Source organism: Pelodiscus sinensis, chromosome 9 (genome assembly GCF_049634645.1).
Source record: "Pelodiscus sinensis isolate JC-2024 chromosome 9, ASM4963464v1, whole genome shotgun sequence".
Lineage (NCBI taxonomy): Eukaryota > Metazoa > Chordata > Testudines > Trionychidae > Pelodiscus > Pelodiscus sinensis.
In genome coordinates this window covers 23,363,878-23,372,205 of record NC_134719.1, presented here as the reverse complement: position 1 = coordinate 23,372,205, position 8,328 = coordinate 23,363,878, and positions in this window count along the sequence as shown.

The window sequence follows — 8,328 nt, the reverse complement described above, 5'->3', positions numbered from 1 at the left end:
GTGTGGATTTGTTTTTGCTTGCTTACATTTTTGTTGAGTTATTTTCCTTTACACATTCTGTATTTTATTGAACTAGAAAACAGAGTGAAGAATCATCCTCCCCATTTCTCTAGGACAAGACAATGATAAGCGCATGTGTTTTGGTTCAAAACACTATCTTGGTAGTGAAGTTGGTAGTAACATGGTGTCCATACTCTCTCATGTGCAGATATGAAATATTTTGGTCGCTGATTCTAAATACCAACAGATCTTGACATGGATTCCGATAGTATTATCTAATTCTTGTTATTCCAGAAGAGAACCTTACTTTAAAATCTGTGCTATTTTCTAACATTTGGTGTGTAATCTGTTTTGAATTTCATAGAGGTGAAAGTAGCAACATTTGTTTTATGTATATAATATACAATTATTCAAGTGACTGTAAAAACATTTGTTACAGTGTATTAAAATGGAACTTTGCCAGTTGAAAACTATCACTGCAATGATATCATGGCTCACCAAAAACCCTTTCTTAGTTGAGGCACCTATATAAAGTACAGTTAGCTGACATTAATCATTTATCCATGTTATTTGGTTCAGTGCTCTTCCATTTTTAAATGAATTCCCTGCCAGTGTATATATGTAGGCTTTCCAGATAGCCTACTGTGAAACAAATAACTTTCATATCCAAAAGCTGCTTCCTACATTTGTAACTTTGAATCAAGAAAAGAGCTTGTGATCATTAAAACACTGGGTAAAACGTGCTGTTACATGAACATTTTATTGAAGACACAAGCCAATAACAAACTAGTCCATATCACTTCATTTGTTCTCACATCCTTTTAACTATTTATAGGCTGGTGAAGTCATTCAGCAAAATCCTACTGGGTTAATAATTTGTTAACCTGTGTATCTCTGGGCATGTTTTGGGCTATATACATCTATGTAAAACAACGTTTCCCAGCTTATGTAACTCAGAAATGTGACCCTGAGGTCATTGTACTGCTTTCTGGGCATATTTTCCTACCTGATCCTGTTTGTAGACCTAATTTAGGGAATTTACCTGATCCTGTTTGTAGGGATTTACTAGGGGAAAAAGAAGAGCATCTGTACCCTTTCAGTACTTCATATGACTTTCTGGCTTTCTTATTAATTTCAGCTAAACAAGAAGTAGAAGACACTCCTTATATAATTAAGGTTATTTAATCCAATTTATATAAAACATAGCATTTGTGATTTGTGGACATTCACAGCTTAGACTAAAGCACTGTTTGATATTACAGGAGCTTCGCTTAAGGAAATGATTTTCCAGTGTACATCAGATTGTGCTCACCTATGGTGTGTCTACACTGCACCAATAGCTCGAAATAAGTTACACAATTTAAACTGTGCAAATTGTGTGTAGCTTATTTTGAGTTAATTTCAAAATAGCTTATTTTGAAATTTGGTGCTGCCTACACAGCACTTATTTAGAAATAAATTGCAATTCCGAAACATCTTTTTACTCCTCGTGGAATGAGGTTTACAGAGATGTTAGAATAGCAAGACCATTATATTTCAAAATAACGTGCACTCAAAAGGCACGGAGCTATTTCTGGATACTTCTGGTATCCTGAAATAGCGCTGCAGTGCAGATGTAGCCCTATATCAGAACATTTCTACCAAGGTTGAGAGAGTTCTCACAATTACTAGTTTGCTAGTCTGTACAGCTGTGAATATCGAAAGGCCTCCAATAGAAGGTAATTTGTAGCAATTCCATTGTACAAATATTCACCTATTATATTGGCTATATAGTCTGTATTTGTCTGGTTCAGCCCATTTTGATTTATACATCCTTCAAATCATGCACGTTTTTTTCTGAAAAGCTTAGTGTAGTACGTCCCTTTACATTTTTGTTTTGTACTTTCTTTGAATAACCACTCATTCCTACTGAAATGTAACTTTAATGTAGAAAACACAGTGAAACTGAATCTTCTAAAATTTCCCCTGCTTTTGGAAGTACTGATAGAAATGTTTTATTGGCTTGTCCTCACAGTTCACTAAAATACCATATGTTTTATAAAACTATATTACTTTCCAACATCTTGATTTATAGTTAACAGGTGCTAAAATTAGTGATCTATAGTTATCTTATGGTGCACAATTGGGAAAAGGAAGCCTCTGACATTTAAGTTTCTAAGGGCACATCTACACAGCAGGGCTAACGCCGAAATAAACTACGCAATTTGAGCTACTTCAATTGCATAGCTTAAGTCAAAACAGCTTATTTCAGCTTTTGATGCTGTCTACGCAAGAGGAAGTCCAAGAAAGAGCACTCTTCCAACTTCTCTTACTTCTTGTAAAATGAGGGTTACGGGAGTCAGAGTAAGAAGTCCTCCAGCTTGACGTTATTTCAACATTGTCGAAATAACTGCTTGTAATGTAAACGTGGACTATGTTATTTTGGAATAACATCGGTTATTCCGAAATAATACTGCTGTTCAGACATACCCTGAGGCATGGAAACATTTAGCTGTCTTATCTCTGCCTTGTGAAGGAACAGTTGCTCTTATCTCAGGAAGTCAGGCATTATTAGTATTGAGCTGTTAAAAATTCAAATATATCTCATTGAACTGCTGAGAACACCTGTTTTTTGTTTTGTTTTTTAAAATCTCACCAAATGTTTTTTCAGTCTTGCTCTAAGTAAATGGAATCAAGATTTATTTGCGAAGCTCGCAGTGGTATCAATGGTTCAGAAGAATACTGGATATGTAAGTACACAAGTCATTTGAGTGCTTGGCCCTTCTGTGCTTAGGAATGTTACGAATTATAATAGCTGTCAATCCTAGGACGACTCTGCACCATCCTCTATTCCAGGGGTCTCCAAACTTTTCAGCCCGAGGGCTGCATTAACTATCAAACAGCAGTTCGGGGGCCAACTACACACTTGAGGTCCAAATAAAAAACAATCAAAACATGGATGTTGTTTTTAATTATTTATTTAATATTATTTTATTCAGTTATTATTTAATAACACATTGATACACTACACATGAACACCTCTATTAGTGTGAATGGTGAAATTGTTTCCCGGATGCCAAAATAGCAGACATTTCTGGCTTTAGATTTGTTGTCCCTAACATCAACAGTGACCTGAGATTATCATCGGACAAGTTTGTTCTCAAATTGTTCTTCACGTATTTCATTGTTGAAAATGTTTGTTCACACAGGTATGTTGTTCCAAAGATTGAAAGGTACCTTGATGCAAAAGTTTTGACATTAGGAAAGTCTTCCTTGGGCAAAAACTGGTAAAAAACCACCAGTCCTATTTTGAACTTGTCCCTAAGGAGGTCATTTGCTTGCAACTCAATGACTTCCAGCTGCAGTTCATCTGGGCAACTGGCCACATCTGCTTCAAATGGGTTTTGAAACAATCTCACTTCTTCTGCCTTTGAATCCAAGTCAGAAAACCGCTGCTGAAACTGCAGCTGGAGGTCTTTGATGATCTCGCATGCAAATGACGTGGGGAACTCAGCTGTTGCTTCAGCCATGAAGACCTTGCACTGCTGAAAGTGCGTCAAGTTGTTGGCCTGTACTTGTTCCAAAAACAAGACAAGTTTGGATCTGAAGGCCTTTAGGTGGGTGTATAGATCAGAAACTAGATTTTGATCTCCTTGTAGTTTTAGGTTCAGAAAATTTAAATGACTAGTTATGTCTGCAGCAAAAGCCAATTTCCATACCCACTCTTCATCAGACAGTAATGGCTGTGGCTTGCCTTTACTTTCCAGGAAGTCACCTATTTCCTTTCTTAACTTAAATACTCTGCTCAGAACTTTCTCACAACTTAGCCATCTTACTGCTGTGTAATATGGTAAATCTTGCGATTCTGTGTCTGTATCTTTCAATATGTCTCTGAACTGTCTATGGTTGAGCCCATGTGACCTTATTAAATTCACCATCTTCACCACAGGATTCAGTACACTGCTAATGTCCACATATTTAGCACACAAAGCTTGCTGGTGAATAATACAGTGCAGGAACATTGGTTGTATAATGTTTTTCTCATTACACATCTGCTTCACTTGTCCAACCAAGCCTTTCTTTATGCCACTCATGTTCTTTCCTCCATCAACAGTCAGGCAACTGAGGTTAGTCCAGTCCAAGTTATAATCAGCAAATGTTTTTTTCAACTCATTGAATATATCCTCTCCGGTAACAGTGCCATACATGCTATGTAGGGAAGCCAGCTCTTGTGTTATGTTCCTGTCTTCATCCACACCTCTAATGAACACAAGCAGTTGAGAGGTGGAGCAGCTGTCCAGCGATTCATCCATTGCAATTGAAAAATGGCGAAACTTGCTTGCATTTTTCGCTATTTGAGTCACAATGTTTTCACCCATGTCTGCAACACGGCGGGCAATGGTATTCGCACCCAAAGCTACATTTTCAAATTGTTTTGACTTTTCTGGGCAAAGTTCCTCAGCCACTTCCAACAAACATTCCTTCACTACTTCACCATCTGTAAAGGGTTTGCCACTTTTAGCCAGGACGTAGGCAACTTTATAACTGACCTTAGTTAAGGATTCATTTTCATTTGAGGATTTACTGAACAATGTCCTCTGAGATGTGAGTTGATTTTGTAATTTAGAAAATTTTTCGGCACGGACTTTACCCTCCAACTGTACATATTTCTCCTGATGTTTGTTTTGATGATGACGGCGCAGGTTGTATTCTTTCATCACAGCCACGGTTTCGTTGCAAATCACACACAATGCTTTCTCGCCGGATTTGATGAAGAAGTATTTCAAACTCCATTCTTCTTGAAATTGCCGACACTCATCGTCTATTTTTCTTTTCCTCTTCTCGGCCATCGCTGGGCACTAAAATAAAGTGAATTCAACATGAATAAATAATGAAACTGAAAGTATCTTGCACACAATATCGCTCAAAAAACCTGATTATGCGAACTAATTTCGTCGCAATAATAGCTGCAAATGACCCGAAACAATTTTTAAAAATTCTTATGATTTCTTAAGTTAAACTTACCTGAATATAGTGTGCAAATATATCCACTTATGGTAGAGAGATTGTTGCTTTTAATGTTTCCTCTTCAGAATATTCGAAAAATTCTTACTAAACTAACGACATTCCCAATACTTTAAACACACTGATAAGTAATTACGCGAAGGAAATTATCACTAAATAAAATAGAGTGCAACATGTTTCGAAATCAGACGCTAATTGACACCCACACCTCCTCATCGCAACAGTCAACCGCAACTGGCAAACTGTGATCAAAATAATCAAGTCTTGAACCAGCAGCAAACCATTTAAAAACTCCGCCACTAGATGGCGTTATATCATCTCATTGACTGTGAACGGAAGTAGAAAAAGTAAGCAGCGAATAAGGTTTTGCAATGTAATGATCGGTTGGAAAACATAACGCACTACTGCGTGCCTCTATTTTAATTCGGTAAAAACATAACGTCCACGTAAGCGGCGGCTGATCTTGGCAGGATACATGTAAATTTCCATAATTTTTTTTCCGTAGACAAAAAGGTCTCCACGGGCCGGATGAGAGGGCCTCGCGGGCCGCATCCGGCCCGCGGGCCGTAGTTTGGAGACCCCTGCTCTATTCAAATGAGATTTGAAACAACTTGGTCATTAGATTTTGTGAGTAGGTGCCTGGGATGAATTACACTGAGTATGTCATCTCAGGGCAGACGATCCCCACAACCTTGTTTATTCTATAATGAGTCACCAAACCAGTAGGAAAAGAGCTTTTCTAGCATCATACTGGTTTATAAGATGCCTAACACAGTCCCTTTTACACATTCCAGCCTAGGCTGTCATCCAGACAATTCTAATATAGTGAGAGCGTAGTAAAAGCCTAATTTACCGCAATTCTACTCATCTCAAAGTATCAGAGGACCCTTACCCCGAGTCAGTATGCATCTCAGATCTTACCCAAATATCATGCTGTCAGACAACCCTTAGTAAACTAACTGAAGATTTATTAACAAAAATAGTTATAAATGGTTCATAGATAATATGCATACAAATGATTGCAAAGTCCTTATACAGGTTGTACCTCCCTTAACTGGGACTCTGGTCCAGCAACATCTGTGGCACATGTTCCTGGACATCAGAGCACAGGTATAGGGAGACTGGCCTGTGGGGCAGGAGTGGCAGGTGGGGAGGAGGTTGCCACTCAGCTGGGAGACCGTTGTGTAGACAGGCTCAGAGGAGCAGCAGCAGCTGTGGAGCTCAGGGGGGCTGGCAGTGGCAGCTGCAATGCTCTGGCCCTGGGTGCAGAGTCTGGGAGTTGGCAGCAGCAGCTGCGGAGCTCCGGCCCCGGCTGTGAAGTTCAGGGGTGGCAGCAGTAGCTGTGGAGCTCTGGCCCTGGTGGCAGCCACAGAGCTCCAGCCTGAGGGGCCATGGCCATTCAGGCAGCAGCAGGGCTGGGTTGGAGCCCTAGTAAGGGACCTCCCCTTGTCTGGCAAATCCCCTTGTTCGGGGCAAGTCTGGTCCCGAAGGTGCTGGACGATGGAGGGCCAACCTATATCAGGTTTGTAGTAGTGATGGAATAGACTGCTGACTTGCAAAAGTCTCTGGTAACTTCAAAAAGATTTGAAAGGTCTCAATTCATTGTTCAAAATACTTATTTTAGGTGTAAATTAACAGTCTAGAGAACTGGTGTAGGCATGAGGCAAAATTGAGTTTTCTCAGGTGTCTTTTATAGCCTCAGCCATGTACATGGAAATCCACTGTCCGAGCGCCCTTTCATGTGAAAAGTTACTGACAAAGATTGAGTCTGAGTTCACATGTCCACATCATATAATCTTACATCTTTTGCTGAATATCGGAGGTGGCTCTTGGCTCCTTGCTGCCTGAGGCAGCTGCAGGAAGCCTCATTGAAAAGCTGATCTCTCTGAATGGTCCATCCACAATTGAATGGTTCATCAATATGGGGCTGGCTGCATGGGATGTAAGAAAACTACCTTGTGGGTGGGTCACCCAGGAACAAAGCACATTTGCATACAAAACTACAGCAACTATTCATTACTTCACATACAAAGATGAACATGGATATAAGCAGGATTAATATATTTAGTAGCTTACAGCTTTTCCTTTGATATCTTACATGACATACTTTATATAAGATTTGCTGCAACTGTGTAACCCTAGTAACAACAATAATATAAATGATTATCTTCAATCATACTACACCACAGGGTTGGGGGGCCGAATTACAGGTTGAACCTCTGTGGTCCGAGACTCTCTGGTCCAGCAATATCAGGATCACAGATGTTGGAGGACTAGAGAGCCCTAGCAGCAGAGGTTGCTGGCAGCTTGGAATGGAGCCAGCCAGCAGGGCTGGCAGGACAGTGGATCTTGAGGGGCACCAGAATATGCAGCTGATGGGGCAGGGAAGCCAGTGGCAGGGGAAGGGAGAGTACATAGCTCCGGGACAGTGGAGCCCGCAGCTGGCAGGATCTCCATGAGCTCCGGTGGGGTGGTGGGGTCACTGAGAGCTCCGGCAGGGAGGCAAGGCTGCTGCGGGGCTGACGGGGCAGTGGGACCACAGAGATCTCCGGCAGGGATGCTGCAGCTTGAGGGACTGGGAGGCTGGGGAGAGGAGCCCAGCGAGGAGGTTGACACCATCTCCCTTTCCCCTGGTCTGGAAAACTCTCTTGTGCAGGACTGTTCAGGACCCTAGGGTGCCGGACCAGGGAGGTCCAACTGTATTTTAAACATCACATTAAAAATGGTTTATTTGATTTTTTTTCTAATATTTATTTAAATTTTCTTTCTTTTATATAGGAATTAGAGTCAGAGTGCCTGTCAGATAATTGCTAATTTATCTGCCAAAAAAAGTCCTAGAATTCCAGTATTTTATTAGCCCTAGAAAGGGGTGATATGTGTGTGGGGGGTGGGCAAATGGAATTGGTTAACCCCTCTACCCCGAATTTGCAATTTGGCTTGTACTGAGCATGCTCAATAACACTGTTGAAAACACTGCTGAAGCCGCTATCCGACTCCAATGATTTAATTGTTGCTCCCCTTTACATTGGACTGAATTTGACTCAGTGCTTGTAACAGACTGAACTAATTAGACAGTGCTAGCTAGTTTAGTCAGAACATAAGTTAAAGTACAGTAACCCCTGTGAATCAGTAACACTGTAATAGTAGGTTCCTTGTAACAGATGGAATTACATCTGTCAAGATTTTATATTTGTTACAGGATAGAAATTATTGGCAAAATACAATTATTGGAACATCTGGATTATGTATCATTTAATTCTGAGTCTTGCCAGGATGTGATAAATTACTTCAGGTACTGTCCAAAATCAACTCAATGGAAAGTAA